The following is a 19,363-nucleotide window of genomic DNA, read 5'->3' as shown; positions in this document are numbered from 1 at the left end:
GTTGTCTTCACAGTAAGAAATACTGGGAAGTATGTGCTACTACCACAAAGAAGTCATTTCTACAAAAGAAGTATCTTGAACAGTCATGCTCTTCCCTATAAAGAAGGTAATTCTTCCTCCACACTTTGATGAACAATACAACACAGGAAAAAGAAATTCAAAAACGCAGCAACAAATACATAGGAGGAAATTTTTCTAAACTCAGCTAAATAAAGCCTACTGTGAAAAAAGGATTATAATTTTTAAAAGTAACAATTTCAGAAAAGGCTTTCTGACCAACAGATTTTCAGACCAAAGGATTTTGGAGATACAAATTAATTAATCAGACTTACCTAGTTTTAAGTGGAGGATGGGGGGGCACGGTGGTGGATCTTGCTCCAAAAAAATATCTTAAGCTGTAGGGATACTACAGTGACTGAAGAAAAGCTTTGCTTTTCCCTGGGAGCTTTATTGTCTAGTTTTGGTCAAATCACTTAATCTCTTTGCTGTACTGCAACTGCCAGTGTTTTGCTTATACAACATCCTGGCTAAAAGCTTAGCCACACTACTTGGAATATAGGTGTTTTGAGGCCAGAGACCAGAAATTACGACACATATGTACAGTACTAATCTTTAGGAGGCCCAAACCTAGCAGCTTCCCCACTTGATTCCAGAAAAGCATCCCAGGTTCACTGCAGCTCCCTTTATAAAGTAGCCTAAGTGGCTGAAGAGCAAGAGAAGCTGAAGAACAGCAAGCCTGGAAGATCCAGGTAGATTCAGCACTGAATCAGAGTAAGGGACACAGGACAGAAATGCTCCTAATTCCTTCCCTCCCTAACTCTTCCATGTATTTCATATTGAACCCAGACTTGCAAAAACACATCACATACGGAAACACAAATACCTAGGTAGCAATGTACACCCATGGGACTGCTGGGCAGAGTAGCAGAGGACAGGCAACTGCTGGCAACACAGTCAATATCACAGGAGAAAAAGAATCAAAGGTACAGCCACTGACCTTCCAGAAGGGTGCTGCTTTGCAGACCTGATTAGATTAAAAAAATTCCTCATCAAACTGGTCCCCAAAAGTAAACACCAATTTTTATATGAATCAGTTTTCTGAAGCAGTTACCAGACATTTGCGGGTTTACTTCCAGTTCATGTTCAACAAATACTCCAAAGTTACTGCTGAAGTTCACTGCTAGTTTGGGGAAGAAAAAAAAAAAAAACAACACACCACCGACAACAAAAAAACCAACAAAAAACCAACCAAAAAACCAAAACACACAGCAACTTTTAATTTTGTTTCAGCATTACAACCAACAAAAAAAAAAATCATAAAATGTAGAGCTATGAAAAGACAACAAACAAGGAAGATAAATGTTGATCTATTTCCAGTAAGCAATAAGAAACGTGTTTTAAAAGGAAGCTTCTTGCTTTCTTGAAAGAAGGCAATCAAGAGCAGGTGAATTCATGCCTTCTTTTATCAGACAAACAAAATCCAGTCCTGTATTAAAGACAGGCTTTCAAAGCAATATAGTTTGCCTGATAATTTCAAACCTCAAACAAGATGTAAATATGTTCTACTTATTTTCAGAACTAAGGTTCCTCAAGAGAATCTCTGGGACCTTTCTGAAGAGGAAGCTCCAAATCAGCTATGCAAAGATTCATCTCCTGCTAACGGATGTCTGAAGTACAAATGTACACTGAAAGGCATGGTTTATTCCCTTTTTTTGAGCTACACAATGCAACGCATGACAGCAAAAAGAGCATTAAGCCAAGTGAACTTGAAATCACAGATGCTACATGACTCAGATTTCTAGTTTACTGAAGTGATGTGGTTACATTCTAACTTAGGACAGACAGACACTGACACTTATACACACACAAACACACATAAAACTGAGTGTCTCGACCACAGCATCTTATAAGAAATGTGTCAAAACTATGTAACCATAGCTCTCACCCCAATGTGCTTGCTAATATTAATTAGAGGCTTCCCAGAAAGCTCACAAATGCTTCAAATACACAACGCTTGACCTTCTCAATGCTTTTTCACTGAAAGACTAAACAATCTTATAAAATTCCTTATTATATTGCATGTTGGGGCAGTACAGCTAACCATCTTCCCCAAAACCCTTTTCTCTATTGATTGAGTGAACACATAGGCAGAAGAAAACCCTAGGTGTCATAAAATCAATTTGTTTAAATCTCACTGACAACAGCACTATAATTTTATCCTTAATCTCAACTTCTCTGTCTGTAATCTTTATAAGAAGCTAAGTGTCTGTGTTCACTAACTACTGTTTTATTACCCAAAAATTATTTGCCAGTGTCTTATTTCCAGCAGTGAAAGACTATGTAAAGCACATACATGGAAAAAAACAAACAAGCAAGCATTTACTTGGCCTCCTGACACTGTTCCCCAGGATTAAAATCGACCTAACACAGAGAGATGACTGTTGTATTTTTATTTTGTATTTGTATATTTTAAAATACATACACACATATGTATATAAAAAATCTTATAATTTCCAGGAAAACAATGTTAAGAACAAAAGTCTTTTGGAATGGGGGGCGGGAGGGGGGCCAGCAGCGGCGGCAAAACAAACAAAGAAAAAATAAAACAAACCCCCCATAACTAGACAGTAACCACATAGCTTATTTTGGCAATACTGTCTCCTCTGTGAAAGCATGTTGTCTACTATGTAAGCAACAGCAAATAATTAGTCTGTTCATGGATGGCAAACTGTTCTTAATTGTTGTACTGGGTGCCTAGATACAGAGGTTTCACAGCCTGTTTTTACATGTCAATCTTATAGCCAAGGAACAACAATTTAAGGAAAACAGAATCAAAAGAGAACTACATAAACAAGAAATATCTACTCTCCTTCAAAAACATATTGCATCCACATCTTCTCAAATAAATTCTAACCAGCACTTTTTAAACACATCGCATTACGAATGCTGAGACATTTACTATAAAGGAGAGAACCAACTTTCCTGATTTGAATTTCTGGATTACACATAAGCCACTGAACCACTTAAACATTACAAAGATTCATAGTTTGTAGTCACTCGGGAAAAAAATACTGCTTTTATTTATTTTAACTTTAAGATCATCAGGGTGAAGAACCCTTCGAGAGGAACAATAGGCATGAGGTTAGCACTTAACTGGAGCACGACTCAGGCAAGGCAGCACCTGACATTTACAGTCCAACAGAGAAGGACCACCTCTTCTCTTCAGCAGAGATCATCAATCACTGCAAGTCACAGGCATGAAGGAAGATGAAGGCCAAAGATTTGTCCACACACAGAAGTCAGCAGCATGAGAGACATCAGTTGAAGAACAGATTACACTAGCATCAGTGCTAGCTAATCCAATCAGTGTTTAACCAGTTTAAAGGAAATACATTTTATTTTCTGCCAATTAAAAGAAAAACCTTTCTCCTCCCTATCCCCTTCCAAAAAGTACAACTTAGATAAAAGTGTAAATAAGAAGGCTTCTGCTACTCCAGAGATGTTATCAGTCTTTATGTGTATTTTATCAAGAAAATTAAAAAAAAAAAAAAAAAAAATCACACTTATATGTCAAGTGCTGGCAAACAGGTTTACTCGGTAGCCTAGCAGAATTTCAAACTACCACCTTAAGCGCAGTAGCTCATTCTGCCTCAAGGGTAAAGCAAACAATGCAAATAAAACAACTCCAGCACACTTCCATACTGTTCCCCTGTCATCAACTAACCACTAACACTTCAGCTTCTTGAGCCAGTAATTACTTCTTAACTTTGGAAAATACAAAGCATCAACAAAGAGTATCAAATTTTTCACAGCTAGAGTTTGACAAATGTGGGTTTCCTGTATTTTTTTTCATTGCTACATGATGCTCACAGGCAGCATTCAAACTGAAACCAAGCACCAGCCGATTTACTAACTGTACAGTCACTTGCTCAAAAATATAATGACCTATATTCCAGAGGAAAGCAGCAGCATAAGACAATCATCATTTTAAAGGGATTACTTCATGGTTTATTCCTTAATGGTAAAAATAACACTGTTGGTCTAATTTCGCCAATGGAACAACCTCTCTCCATTATATATATCAAATATTTCAACTAGGTATTTTCTCCACAAGCTATTACTTCCAGTAAAAACTACATGATGTAAAGCAAAAAAGACCATACGGAACAGCAGCACGATACAATGCAGTAGTGATCCTGGGTGCCAATCTTTCTCCTTGCCAAACAAGTGCCTTATAAAGTGTCACTTCCGACACCAGTGAAACACACAGGAATTCTGATTCACCACCTGGCACCAACTACCTTCAGAGTTAGTAAAATCCTTGTTCCTCAAAGCCAGAATTCTAAGTTTCAACAATTGTTATCCTGAGATTTGTAACACACATTTGGGGAATACTAGGTTTTGCAGATTTAACTTGAAATCACAATGTTTTCTTCTTAACTGCAGAAGCTACCTTTATACTACCAACCACAGGCAACGAGATTGCTATTTCTTGTAACACTTCTCCTAAACCATTACACCGTAGTCAGTCCAGCACTGCACTGCGGGGGACCAGACAATGCTTCATGCTCTCTTCTAATCTCATTTTCTTTACATATTTTTCTTAATCTTAGGTCTTTCATTCTAGTAGTTGTCAAAGGCAATCATGAGTTGTAAATGAATAACCACACCACGCTTTTTGTTACTCAGTTACAGATTTTCCAAAATCGCAAAACAAAGAGTTTCGATTTGACAACCACGCAAACTTCTACTGCTTTCCTATCAAAACTGCACAGTTTCAACAGTGCACCCAATACTTTATAAGGAAGAAAAACGTTTCCCTTATAATATGAAACAAAATCAAACTTCTTGTTAAAATTAAATATTTCCACATATGTTATACACTTAAAACCCTTCAGGATCCAAGCTAAGATCTTAAATTGTCACTTGAAAATTCAAATATTTAGACGAAAAGATGGAGACAGAAATCACAGTTATTTTAAAGACCAAGATTAACTAAAAGTGAAACCTCCTGAAATTTAACTGCTTGAAACTGAGAAATATAGAGGTGTACATGACAATTAAAAGCCAAATCCATTCTGTAATTCAAGGAAGAACCTTAGAAAGGTAGTATGGAAAAAAAAAAAAAAAAAACCATCAAGTAACCTCTATACAAAAGCCTGTTCTTTCAGTTAAACTACAAGAATATTTTGTAATTCTGATCAAAAAAACTACTTAACCTAAAGGAAGTGTCCTTCAAAGCTGTATGATCAAGTATCTGGAAAAAAAAACCCAAAACAAAAACTAACAAAGCCAACAAAAAAACCCCCACAAAATACCACACAAAGATGTTTCTATTGCGTTACCTGAATTTATCTTCAAATTCTAACCCAAGGATGGTGTGTGCATATGTACATGTATGTATAATCTCACACTGGCAGGCCACGTACAACCTTGATTTTCAGAAGATTGCTATGCTATGCATAATGTTCCCTTCCAGAACATTTTTCACAACAAGCCCTGGAAAGCTTAAGTATTTTTTAAGCTCAATGCTTCCTCCACAGATTGCCCAAAAAGGGGAATGAGAAAGAGAACACACATGCACTTTTTCCAAGATGCATTTTCTCCTCTTTTCATCCCAGACATCCATTAACAATTCTAATTTATTCTTCTTCTTCAAGGATTAAAGAAAAAAAAATTAAAAAAATTAAACCCCATGTAATCAAGAGACAGGTATGATCTTTTGATTGCTATATTTTACATTCTCATTTTAAAAATTCCTTGAAACAGCTAACAAGCATAAAAAGCCATCTGTAAGTAACGATCACAAGAAAGAAAGGTTTTCAGTAGATAAATTAATCTGGGGCTGCCAAAGAAAGTTTTTGGTTTGTTTTTGCAACTTTTTTCCAGTAATCAAATCTGGTAAGCAGAATTCCTTTAAAGGACAAATTCTATGCTAAGAACATCACGACAAAAAGACTTTTTCGATCCTTCTTATGGTGAAACTATCACTGGGCTCAAAGAAAAACAGCTCAAAAAAATTATTTTTTTTTTCAATCAACAAACTTAACCTCTTGGCCAGATCACCATTACCTAGATCTTGCACACCTTGTTTATTACATTGAATGACTCTCATTGATTATATTTGGTATAAGTCTCAGGCTAATCTAAACCAGTCTATAAAATCATAGAATAAGCTCTTGCTGGCAAAAAGGTATTTAAAATTATACAATATAGTTGCTCATATCATCACCAAGTGTAACTGCAAGAATCTTGCAAAAAGCTGTAACAGAACTCTCATGAATTTTCTTGACATAATCATCTTGTCTAACATTATCCAACAACCATGAACAAAACCAGTGTTTGTCTGTTGAAACAGGCTATCCAGAGTAGCTTCAATTTTAAGGGTCATATCATATTTCTAATTTGATTCATTCACCTGCTTGCATAAAACAAGGAATCCTGAGAAGGCGAAAAGCTGTATCTGCAATTGCTATGATTTCTATTTTTTTTTAATCACAGCCTCTCTATCTCTCTCAGAGTTTAAGACAGCTTCACAAATATAAGCATACTGTACTATTAGTTTCAACATAGTTGTCATTAAATGGAGATATGAAAGCTTACTATCAATGTTTGCATATTAAATACTTTTCTACTTCTGGAAATAAAGGGAGGAAGTTACAGGCAGCTAGCCTGAAACAAAAAATTCTCAGAAATGTGAAGAAGTAGGAAAGGTCATGTTCTACTAAGTAGTTACCTAAAGCATACTGTTTCCACAACAGTATTTTTAGCACACTACCCTGGTCTCCATTAAGGGAGAGTGTTAAGTTATGGAGTCCCTAAATATAGTACGAGCTACCAAAATGATAAACACACAGTTGAGAGAGGGCAACTAACAGAGGTGGGCTACCCCAAACAACCTCAGAGCCCAAGTGTTAAAATGGGGAACGCTGGCACCACTAGGGACAAACCCATGGAAAAAGTAAACCATTTCCCATACACGAAATCCAAACCCAAAATAGGAATTGCAACCTAGATGAGCAGCAGCACTCCACCACGCATCCAAGTCAAAGCTGAGTCTTCGACAGGCCCAACAAAGCACCCAAGCCCTAACTGTGAAAAATCAAAAGTCAGCTGTTCAGAAGCCCCAGCAAAACAGATGATACTAACTGCAGACCTACACAATGTAAAAATGCAATCTTATCAAGGCATCTCACATGTATTTTGTGGGAAATGTACAGAATAACGCAACTACTTTTTCCATACTCCATAATAAGATCCCAGGAATTCACTTACAACCAGAAAGAACAAAAAGCAGAATCACAGAGGCCAGAGAGAGAAACTGGGAGGGTCTGCTGGAACAAGGATCACTTGTATTTGTGTTATTATATCCTTTGATTCCTCTGGCTATTAAGAAAAGCTAGATACCAAACTGCACTTCAGTCTGACCCCTTTATAGTCAGTCTCACTTTCTGATGTCTCAATATGATTAAAGAAAAGAAGAATCAGAAAAAGGGAAGCTGTAAGGGTCAAAGACAAATTAGCACAACAACTATGGGGAGCTTCCAACTTCACATAACTCTTTTGAGGCTTGACAAAGTATTTTCTTGGACATTTTGATCAAGTCTTTCCCCTCTCCCATCACAGTTTTCATACATCCCTATAACAACAAACAGTAACAATTATCTTTCAAAACAATATAAAAACTACTTTTCTACTGTGCCCTTAGTCACTTCCATTCTTTACTCTTGTTTTCTCAAAATCATTGAATGGTTATCTCCAAGAATTCTAGCTAGCAGTTCCAAATTTCACCCAAGTTTACACTGCCAACACTAATTATTAACAATTAGGATCAAGTATAACAGGAATAAAAATACCTTTTTATGACAGAAGTGTACATCTATAAGCAAACACAAACTCTGCCTCCATCAACAGAAAGGACTAATATCTCCCAGGGCCAGCCTTCTCTGCACCACCTGATCGGAGTTCCAATTCAAATTTTACTCCCAGATCAACAGCTGGCACACACAAAAAGTTCTCTTTCAACATCATTGCTATTTTGCACTCCAATGCTCACAAACACTTAGATTCAAGCTGAAAATACTGACACTTACAAGCTACAGATATTTCAGTAATATCTTGAAGATGCAGAATGTGAAGAACTGCCTAAAAAAGCTGCAACTCTTACCACCTTCTATGCTAAAGATTGCACAAGTATCGGGGCAGTCACACACTGAAAGAAACGGGACAGCTTAAATGACTGACAACTAACTCCAGAGAAAGAAAGGAGGATAAGAGCATTTCTTCAGCCAGTTCAACACTTGACTACATAAGCAGAGAACACAGACAAAACCAGGCAGCTAGGACTGGGGACAGCTATTGCTTATGCAGCACTGCCACCAAGAAGTTACTTGTGAGAGTTCTCTTCAAAATAACAGGAAATAATGAAAGTATACACTAGGGGAACAAAATAAGACAAAAGAAAAAAAAAAAATCCTTTCTCTGCCACATGCATTTCAGACAGCCCAGTCTAAATCATATAATCTAGTATTCGTTTTTCAGTGACATCTAAAAAAAAAATAAAAAATCAGGCTCTTATGAAAAGTATCAGTTTGCAGCACTCGGAGTCTTAATAAAGGCAAATATAACAGTATCTTATTTAAGTACAAAGGAAAAAAACCTCCAAATTATTTTTGCAAGCTTATTTTAAAAGTTTAGCCAATTATTGAATTTTTCCACCTACTTCTAAATTAAAATTTTGAATCTTCTATTTTGTATCTAAATGCACACACACAGACAATGCATTAGATTAAGATTATTTGCATTTTATTTTCACATTCATTTGCCTGCAAAGGCCTGAAAACTGAAATGACATAGCAGAGCCTTTATCCTAAGCAAAAATTTCTGGAGGGCAATAATGTGTTAGACAACAAAAGAAAAAAATTAAGATACACATATTTTTGTATTGTAACATATTTGTTAGAAATACAAGTATGTGTATACAATATGTGTACACAATACACAAATGTGTGTATTGGAACAAATCGGTGGATCTCAGCAAAATAATTTCAGAAAAAACACAATAATAGTTTCCACACACAACAGAAGCACAAATTAGAACCATTTTATTTATTATGCTGAAATAGTAGATAACAAGACTCTAGATCTCTGTAAAGTGCAGTAATCAACTCGAAATACCTAAATTGAATTCCTTTGAATTCTCCAGTTTTCCACTGGAGGAATTTCAGAAAGTGAATATTGCTATAGAATGTATAATCAAAACATTCAAAAATACCTGGAGACATGCCACTATGATATCACTGTAAGGCCATAACACTACATGAATAATTGTACTGAATAGAAAAGCAGAGTATTTCAATGTAACTGCTTTTTAAATAAAAAATTGCAGAGGGCGGGACAGGGAGATGCATTTCTAGTTAAGACAGAAACCAATTTACAATAAAAGGATCTATTACCCTAAATAACAGTAAAGATTACCAAAATTAACTAAACAATTAGTTCACGCTAAAAGTCAATCCTTAGAATAAGATTCTCTGACAAAGCCTTAACTCTCACTCTTTTTCTTTCCAATAGGAAAAATAAGGTTAGCCTACCAAACACATAGACAACTGCAACAGATCAGCATCTGCAATATACTTCCTACCAAAAAAAAATCTGGATGTGTGTCTTAAGGTACGTACAACAGACATGACCTAATCAGAAAGGTCAGGTATACTTGAATTGAAAGTACAGCTACTTAACTTAGCTCAGCACCCTGGAAGTACAGAGGTTTAAGAACTACTTACCACTGACAAGAAGTGTAACTTCAAGACTACTTCATAACTACTAACTGTCCTCTGGAAACAGACCGTCACATCTTGCAATACAAAATTTGCCATATTGAAGTTTTGGTGAGGAAAGAATAAAAATATAGACATATATAAATAAGAGACATTCTGACAACTATATTTAGCTGCCTGCAAGAAAAGACCAGGGATTGGTCATGAATGGTAAGTTACTCAAAACTGATTCCTTACATTAAAAGGATTACTACTTCATGAGTTTTATAACAAGTATTGAGAAAGGACTTTGTTGTCACTTGCATTCATGTCTGTTTCGTTCCTCACCTGTGTTCACTGACTTACTATATGATGTCAAGCAAGTTACTTCACTTCTAAGCCAAACACTAACATGGAAATCATACTCAGCCCCTTAGCAAATGGCCTTCAAGATCCACTCTTGATTCAGTCACTGACTGAAATTCTTTTCTGCCCTTTGACCTTTTCTTTCCTATTTAGAAATCATATGGGAGACACCAACATTATGAGCAATTGAGCCAGACAGTTGTCCACCATCATCACCAATGAGCTTCACTATTTAAAGACTTTGCTAGGAGCCTAATGCAAAACAAAAGCTCACATTTGAAAGGCAAATGTGCAGACTGCAATTTTACCACTAACTACCATAGTTATTGAGCATTGTCTTTTGCATAGAAATGTAACTCCACTTGAACACCTTTCTACTATACTATAAATCAACTCAGAACTCCCAACCATGCTAAAAAACCATTTCTAGTCCAAATGGATACCAAAGACCTATTTAGACAGAAAAGCTAGTCCAACACCTGACATACCTGAGCCTATAACCAATGCTTTATCTCCGTACCGCTAAGTCAATAAAAGTACAGCAGCACAAATCACAACACTTATACCAGTTAAGAAACTGCAGGCAACATGAAGCACATGCAGAGGTTTAAACAAACTAAAAACTTTGTTTCAAACTGTCTAGACAGACTGTAACTCAACAACTCTCTCCCCTTATTTTTCTTAAATAACTGAGAAACACAAAACTCAAACACAACAACTGAGGGCCTGAATGAATGCATGGAATAAATGATGCCCCAACTACCCATTTAAAATGGTTCAATCTCCAAAATTTTATTATATTCCAATGATTTCTAAAATGGATTTATGCATCAACAGAAAAGCATAAAATTAATTCCAATTGAAAGCATTTATGTACAGACTGCATGAAGCTAAATATTTTTCCAACCATCTTGCTTTTAAATATCGACATCTCCTTTTCATCTACAATGCACAAAAACCCAAAAGGCATACATCGAAGCTGTACATTTCTACCTGGAATTAATTATTTTAGTTGGGGGCAGGGGGGAGGGAGGAGAAAAGATGTAGTTCATTTTTCTCATTGTTTTGTCTCCTTGGCATCACAGTACAAGTTGCACTCTACATTTCACACATGACTTACTCCCTTAACACAAGAGCTTGATAACGCTTACTGCTTGCTTAGGAGGAACCGACATCTTTCATTCAAACACTGCATGCTGAGATTAGAATCATTTATTAACCAAAACTTAAAAAAAATTCTTTCCAAAGTTTTACACATTTCTAGCTATGAAAGGGTAAAATGTAACGCTTTTGGTCTCTGCTTCAGAAGCACACAGAAGGCATACGCAGGGAGAGGCTACCCAAGACAAAGAGACACAGCCTGTGCATGCAAGCACGACACTAGGAAAAATCAACATATAGCTGGAGCTAAAGCTGACAAGGGATGAAGGGCAACAAGGACAGACTCCTGTACCAAAAGAAAGGCTAAGGAAGAAGTGCTCCCTTTGCTCAGCAGGACAGGGGACTTGGTAACAAAGAACGGGGAAAAGGCTGACATACTTCATGTCTTTTTGCCCCAGTTTTCACTGGTAAAGTCTGCCCTCAAGCCCCCCAGATCACTGAGCCTAGTAGCAGAGTCTGCTGGAATAAGGAATTACCTCCAAAAGAGGAAGATGGAGTTTGGAAAAACTTCAGGAAATTAGAAACACACAAGTCTGTGGGACTAGATGTGACGCAGTTGAGAGTCCTGAGGGAGCTGGCCAATGTCACTGAGAGACCACACTTTACCACTTTTTGAAAAGCCAAGAGATTGGGGGAGGTTCTTTACGATGGGAATAAAGGTAAATATCACACACAACTTCAAGAAGAGCAAGAAGGAGGATCCAGGTAACTACAGATCAGCCAGCCTAACCTAAGTCCATGAGAGGATCAAGGAGCAAATCCTCCTGGAAGCCGTTCCTACGCCAAAGAGGGACAAGAAAGTGATTTGGAATGGCTAGAATAGATTTACCAAGAGCAAATGATGACTGATGAACACAACAACTTACTGCAAGGAGACGACTGGCTTAGCAGATGATGGAAAAGCATTGAATTCAGAAGGCTATTAACAAGTCTCCCACAGTATCCTTACAGCCAAACTGGTGAGACAGGTACCAGCTAAGCGAGAAGCAGTAAGGTGTTTGGGAAACTGGACTGCTGCGCTGAAAGAACAGCAATCCACAGTACCAAGCCTGGAACAAGTAGTTACAGTCACCTCCCTTGGGGATTACCACCGAAGCCAGTGTCTGGCTGTCTGATGTCTTTAACCTGCATGACGGGACAGGGTTTATCCTCAGCAAGCTTGCCGATGACACCAAAATGGGCAAAGCGGTCAATGCTCTGGAGGGCAGGGAGCTCAAGCTGGTCAGATGGCAGGAGCACATGACACATGACTGGCTGACAGAACCCAGTTTGCTCAGCCTAGAAAAGAAAAAGCTCAGAAGAATGTTTATTGCTGTCAACCATCTCATGGAAGAATGCCAAAAAGACAGAATTGGATCCTTCTGGATGGTGCACAGTGACAGTACAAGAGGCAACAGGCAAAAGTTGGAAAGTAAATTCCAACCAGCTTAAGGGGGGGAGGGGGAACACTATGAGGGTAGTCGAACGTAGAAACAGGTTACCCAGAAAGGTGTTAAGGGCTGGAACAACCTTATCTAAATTGCTCTTGCTTTAATTAAAGCAGGGAGCTGGATTAGACGACCTCCAGAAGCCCTTTCCAACCTAAATGATTCTATTTCACAAATTTATTATTTCATCTGCCCATGATTCTATTTCATCTTTCATTTAGCAATTTTTGCATCAAACTTGATGCAAAGTGATAAACTTATCACTTCAAATCATATGTTAAAATATTTCAGTTGCCCTGTACATATAGTAAGCATGCATCCAATGTGGTAGACAAAAATGTAAACATCTCTTATCTACTTGCCCTTAGAACGTCTTCCCTTTGTGCCACTGTGCTTCCCCCATGACTAGGGAACGTGGGTTTTCAGCATCAAAATAATTTTGCACTTTTAAGGTTACTACAGCTAAAAAAAAAACCCATACCTTCTTTGATATCCTGATACATGTTTCAGGGGTGACGAGAGTAGAAAAGCAGAGGGCTGTGACCCATCTCATTTTGTGACAAAAACTCTAATTCTTCCTCTGTCCACTTAAAAACATTAGAAAGACCCTTGTCCCTGCTGTTCTTTCCAAAGAACAAGAAACATCCACCAAAGAAACAATATAGTAGAGGTTTTCCACAAAGGCCTTATTCATCTTTCAGAGTAATCTATTTAACTAAGCAGGTTTTGGAAACCAATTTATTTATTTATGTACTGTTTACAAAACAGTCACACATGCACACCTACCAAACTAACTACTTTTTCTTTCAGCTTCACAAAGTCCTCTCTTGGAACATTTCTGATAGCAAAATTAAGTAAATACCTTAAAAACCATTGAGGTATTTTCTAACAATCTATACATAGGTTTTATTTCTTTTTAAAGTTAAGAATACAGAAAAAGGTGAAATAAATCAATTTCAAACTATTTTCAAATATGTCAGGCTTTTCTTATGAACCAGGACTCTGTCAAAGAACAAAGAATCCCTTCAGCAATCTGGGTTACAATAATGGCTCCTTTAACAGCTGGACCAGTGTAAGATTGAGGCTGGAACAAACTGCCAAAGGTATGAATTTCAAAAAACATATCCTATGAAAATATGCTTGAAAACATCTCAATCTCCATTAAAAGGACACCTCTATGAAGCTCAGTGTTAATACCTGAAATGTACATTTTAATATTCGCTTAGAAGGTCAGGATTAAAATTCATGGGGAGAAACTGAGAGCTGTTACAGGAAAGATGAGTACAGCCAGCGGTCAAAAGAGAAAAGAAACCATCAGCGTTGGACTTCAACGCATTTTTGCATCCACTTGTTTAAAGAATGCTGCTGCTTTTTATACCAATATCAAGAGTGCCAACAGAACATATCAGTCCATTGGGTACATAAAATGGGTATAATCCAATGACAAACTAATCTAGACTGGAAATCAGGTGGTGTGTAATTACTAAGATCAGACAAGTTTGAAACAGCCTTCCAATTATAGCAGAGGTAATAACAATATACGACTGATTATTTTTAAATTAAGGCTGGAAAAATTTACAAAAGCCCCTATCTAACACTGCCCAGATTGTTCCTTGCAATTCATGAATGAACAAAAAGCTTAGAGAGAAGAAAGGATACGCAAAGAGGAGAGCAGGAGAAAACCACAGCTACTTCTGTGGACACATGGAAGAAAAATGGAGACACAGAGGTAGCTCTTGAAAAGCAGCAGTCCATTTAATGTTGCCAGAAGCAAATAAAGCAGACAAACGACACCATGGCATCATAATCAATGTAAGCCAGCACAGATAGAAAAAGAAGAGCTTCTACCACCCTTACTATCATTTGCCACCTTCACCACAAGTGGCATAAGCCAATCAAACACACAGGGTAGCTTCTTTTAGCAACAGTGCCTTCTCAAAACAACTTACTGACCATAAAACCATGACCTAAATAAGTGCATCACCCATCACAACTTACGTGACTGTATCAGGACTGCAGTTATAACCTCCCCCCTACCAACAAGCGTCTTCTTCCTCCGGACTGATACAATTTCTGTATCACCAAGCAAGTGAGCTGGTCCAGGAAGTTGTTCTAACCAAAAAATAACTTGAGGTGACAAAAAAAAAGAAATAAAAGCACTACTTTTTGACCAGATTAGTTCTCTTAATTCACTTCCTGGCTGTGGAAGTCCCATTGATGACATAAGGGAAGGAGCAGCCACAACTCACACTGTCTTCAAATGCCAGGAACTTGGTTTCCACAGAAAGCCACATTATGCCCTGGATCTTTTTGCAATCGCCTTACTAACATTACCAAATCTTAATCTGTGAACCACTTTTTAAAGGACTGAATGCTATTTTTAACCAAGCAATACATTTCAACATAACCATCTTAAAGAAAACACTGCAGAGTACTTCCAATAAAGCTCCAATTTAGCTTGAGTTCTTACCACACTGGAGTCAATTTGTGCTTACTGTGCCTAACTGTATTTGTAGTCCCTTCAAGTTTAAACTGCAAACTAACCTCTTAATTAGTATCATTAATACCATACAACCCACATAAACAACAGTATTGGCTACAATCCTACTTAAAATCTAGACACAGGCATAACTTGCAGAACTGACCTTATACTCCCAATAAATCTCTGTAAGATCTGGAGTATTAGTCGATCTGATGAGCGCTCAGGGTTTTGGCCTACATCACAAGAGATTTGGTCAAATAAAACCACAGTACCTTTCCTGAATTTAAAGAGATAAGAAAATGTTGCCTGTAACATCAGCAAGATCTCTCCTTGGAGACAGAAGGGACAGTTGCCCTTCTCCAAAGTTTTACTTGAAAAGCCACCAACACGGTTGTGAGACTACAGCTTGACAGTGAAAGAGAAACACACTGCTTCCCTAAGCAAGCTATTTCTTATTCGTCGCTGCATTTGTTTCTGTTCTGAGGAAGAGCTGAGCCTTTAAGTACTTTTCTCCCTCTTACACAAAAGAGCAGATGCATATATGCATGCAGCTATGAAATGTGGTAAGTTATGATTTATTTACAACACTATCAAAAACAAGCAATCTGAACAACTCAGCTTTGCAAGAGCAAAGTACATGGCACACTTCAGAAACTTAGTGGCAGAGCTGCCAAGTCCGTTTCATTCAGAGTGCCATACCCACTTCAGACAGTTTCAGCAGATTTTGAAGTACTCTAGCTAAAGATGAGGACTTTTAGCACCAGATCACAGTTAGAGAGAGCCTAACCGTGGAAAGAAGCATGAAAAAAATAAGAAGAAGAAAACTCACAACAAACCCACAAAAAACCATAAGGTGGATGAATCTGACATTTAGGACAGTAGTTTGCTAGTTTCGGCTCTTGGGAAGTGACTTCACTTTTCCTGAGGAGGCGGAAGGCAGATGAACACTTCCACAACCCTCTCCCTTCCCTCACCACAAAAACAACTTTATTTTTTAAATCCCCCACTTCCCTTCAGCCCCGCTCCTCCCGAAGCGGCATCACCCCAGAGCCCAGCCGCGCACAGGGAACTCTCCCCCAACACAAACACCAGAAAGCACGAGGTAACGGCACCATCCCCCGAACAGTCACGCACCTCCTGCCTCCCCCTTCCTCTGCCGCCGCCAGGGGGGCCGGGGCAGGCTGCCGGCGGCTCCCGGGGCCGCGCAGCCGGCCCGGAGGCGGCGGCCGTGCCGGCAGGGCCCGCCGAAGGAGGAAGCCACCTCAGGTCACTGGGCACTGTCACCCTGTGACACGGGGCGGGTGGGGCGGGCCGGCGCCTTTCGCCCCCCACAGCCCGCCAGTTCTCCTGAGGGACCGACACCGCTTCCCCCGCCTCCACCCCTGCGAGACCACCACCACCACCACCACCCCCCCCACCCCCCCCACCCCCCCCTCCCCTCCCCTCCCCTCCCCTCCCCCCGGCGAAGGAGGCCCGAGGCAGCGTCCCCCGCTCTCACCGGTGGCAGCCAAGCCGTCCTCCCCGCTCTGCCGCCGCCTCCCGCCCGTTCTCCACCCGGCTCCGCCAGCGGCTCTCTGCGTAGGGGAGCGGCAGGGGGAGGCCGCCCGAGAAGGGCCCGGCGGGCCGCGCAGCCGCCTCAAGGCCGGGCCAGCGCCGTCCACATTCCGGCGGCGGGTGGATGCCGGAGCGGGCGGGGGCGCGCGCGCGCACCGCTCCCCTCCCCCCGCTGACACGGCGCGAGCGCCAGCACCGAGGGCGGCCGGGCGGAGAGCGGGGCGCGAGCGGCCGCTGCCTGTCCCCGCCAGAGCCCCGCCGGCGCCACGACCCCGCCGGCCGGCCGGCCGGTCGGTCTGTCTGTCCGGCTGCTCGGCTCCCCCGCCGGGATGGGGGATCCGGTGGCCGGGAGGAGCTGGGTGAGCGAGCGGCGGCGGGTGCGAGCTGCCCCGACCGAGTTAGGCCGCCCGCGCCGGGGCCGCTGCCGCCCCGAGGGGCTGGCGGGCCGTCGAGGCACGAAGACGGCCCTCGAGTCCGGTGTGGCTTCTCGGGAGTGTCCCGGTGGAAAAGGCTGCTCTGCCGCCCTCCAGAAGGGATTCAGCCCGCGGAAAGGCTGACCCCTAACAGTGTCAAACCCTTGGCCACGGCTGAAGACCCGTGGAAGTGACCTGCAAATCGCGGTGCTCTCTAAAAAACCGCTTTCTGAAGTTTGCCTTTTCATTTTGTGCCCTGGTCTCACTAGGCGGTACATCATCGTGTTTGCTTATCAACAGTGTTTTCGTATGGTTAAACAAATATTTAAATAGCAAATATATGTGTATGTTTAAATAAATACCAACATTGTTTATGTTTAAATAAAATATGTTTAAATAATGCAAGGTTGTCCCGTTGGTTTCTTTTCCCTTTTTTTTTTTGTTTTGCGTGTGAAACAAATTACATTTAAATTAACCACAAAATTTATACAACTTCTCTGTGTTCTTTCCGTTTCAGATGTGGATCAGCAAAACCTTAAGGAGTGTCAGACCACTGTTCCCTCATCACCAGGCTGAGCTGGGACCGCTGTGCTCCTCACGAGCACATCAAGGGTTGCTCCCACAGCTCGTCTCAACGCCACGGGCGTGGAGTGCCCAGAGCCTGGCCCAGGCACTACCAGCCTCCCCCTGCCATCATTGCTGGTGGCACACTGCTGGGACACCTCGGGGTAAAGGGTAAAGCAGAAGTACTTGTAGCAGCAAACCCACAGAAGTCTGATTTTGGAGATCTCTTTAGTGCACTGCAAGAGCTCAGCTACGGAAAGCTGATACGTCCAAGCATTTAATTCTCCTTAATGCTCATTTGTACGCTGTAAGGAAAGCAAAGCAAATTCTGAATATGCACACAGGCTGAGAGATGGTTGGTTTGTTACATGGTCTGTTTGTATTGTAATGCTGTAACAAACCGGTCTCAAAGCTGGTAAGGCGAGAGACAAAGGAGCACATCTTGCAGAGAAAAGACAAGCAGGACTATTTGGCCAGTTAGTTACACCAGTCCCCCACTTTGTTGTTGTTACTATTGCATGTCACGCCCAGTTGTCTGCAGCTGGTGTAAATTAACTTATCTTCAGATTATTTTTATTGCACCACAGGGTTCGGGTAACCACAAAAGTGTGGGGAAGGAAGAAAAATTAAGGGGGAGGAGGGAGATGATTTTACTGAATATTACAATAGGAGAATAATAAGAAAAAACTCTCCCTGGCATTGTACTGAGATGGTGAACACTTATATAAGAATACGGGTAATAAACAGGAGGAATGGAAAGACATTATATTCATAACCAAAATTATGAATAAATAGTCATAGGTGGTTATTGTTATGGAAATGTAGAGTTTGTTCAGGAAGCATAGATAGGAAAAAAGGAAGATGAGGTACAGAGCTAGTGGAAGTATTTGGATAATGGCAAAAAGGAAAGGAAAAGAACAGTGTCACAGCAAAGACCCATTAGCAACCCACAAATGAAAAAGACTAAGTGCATGGTACTTTAAGTTGAATAAAGTCATCCAAAGCATAGGAAGGGGTGATAATGAGACTTTCAATAGCAAGATACCTACTCAGAAAGGAATTTGGGAGACTGTATGCATGACAGTGGCCATTAAGTCAATGACTTCAAAACGGGGGGAAGGAAAATCAAACCAATGGACTTGAAAATAAGTTTCAGTGAACACTGTTGGAATGCCAAACCACACTGTCACAAACCTAAGCAAGAAGTACGCTCTGGAAGTTTGCCATCTCCTATGGAATCAGCATGAAGGCCGCAAACAGACCATCACAAGGAGAAAGCAAGCCAGCTTTCTAAGAAGAGTCTGGCTAAATCTAAACCATTTCAGTGTCCTGCACCTCTTGAAAAAGTCAGAATCTAGGTTAAATTATTAAAACTGACAACAAAGTAATTGTTGTAATATGCAGGGAAAATCCAGAAAGGTTAACATGCAAAATGAGCTGAAACTATCAGAGTGCCATGGAGCATAACAACAAAAAGCTTATGTGAAAGATTATGGGAAGAACTGACTTGCTCTCAGGTGGGTGAGGAAACTATTATCAAGTCATGTGAGGAACACCAAAGCCTCACATTTTTTGCTTTGTTCTTCTTCAAAATGTCAGCTGCAATCAGATGGCTTACGTGGGTAACATTAGCAGTGT

At 40.1% G+C, this 19,363-nt stretch overlaps 1 protein-coding gene across 1 annotated transcript in view; it reads right to left on the bottom strand.

Annotated features, from left to right (window-relative positions):
* The window catches only part of RABGAP1L (RAB GTPase activating protein 1 like), a 258,884-nt gene extending 242,165 nt beyond the window's left edge, over nucleotides 1–16,719 (bottom strand). Inside the window, exon 1 of the mRNA XM_086463421.1 lies at nucleotides 16,693–16,719. The gene's annotated coding sequence lies outside the window, so the exon portion shown is untranslated. The remainder of the gene's footprint in view (nucleotides 1–16,692) is intronic.
* Between the last annotated feature and the right edge of the window lie 2,644 nt (nucleotides 16,720–19,363).

This window comes from Leptosomus discolor, chromosome 3 (genome assembly GCF_034619465.1).
Source record: "Leptosomus discolor isolate bLepDis1 chromosome 3, bLepDis1.hap2, whole genome shotgun sequence".
NCBI classification, from domain to species: Eukaryota; Metazoa; Chordata; class Aves; order Leptosomiformes; family Leptosomidae; genus Leptosomus; species Leptosomus discolor.
This window is presented reverse-complemented; position numbering and strand designations above follow the sequence as displayed.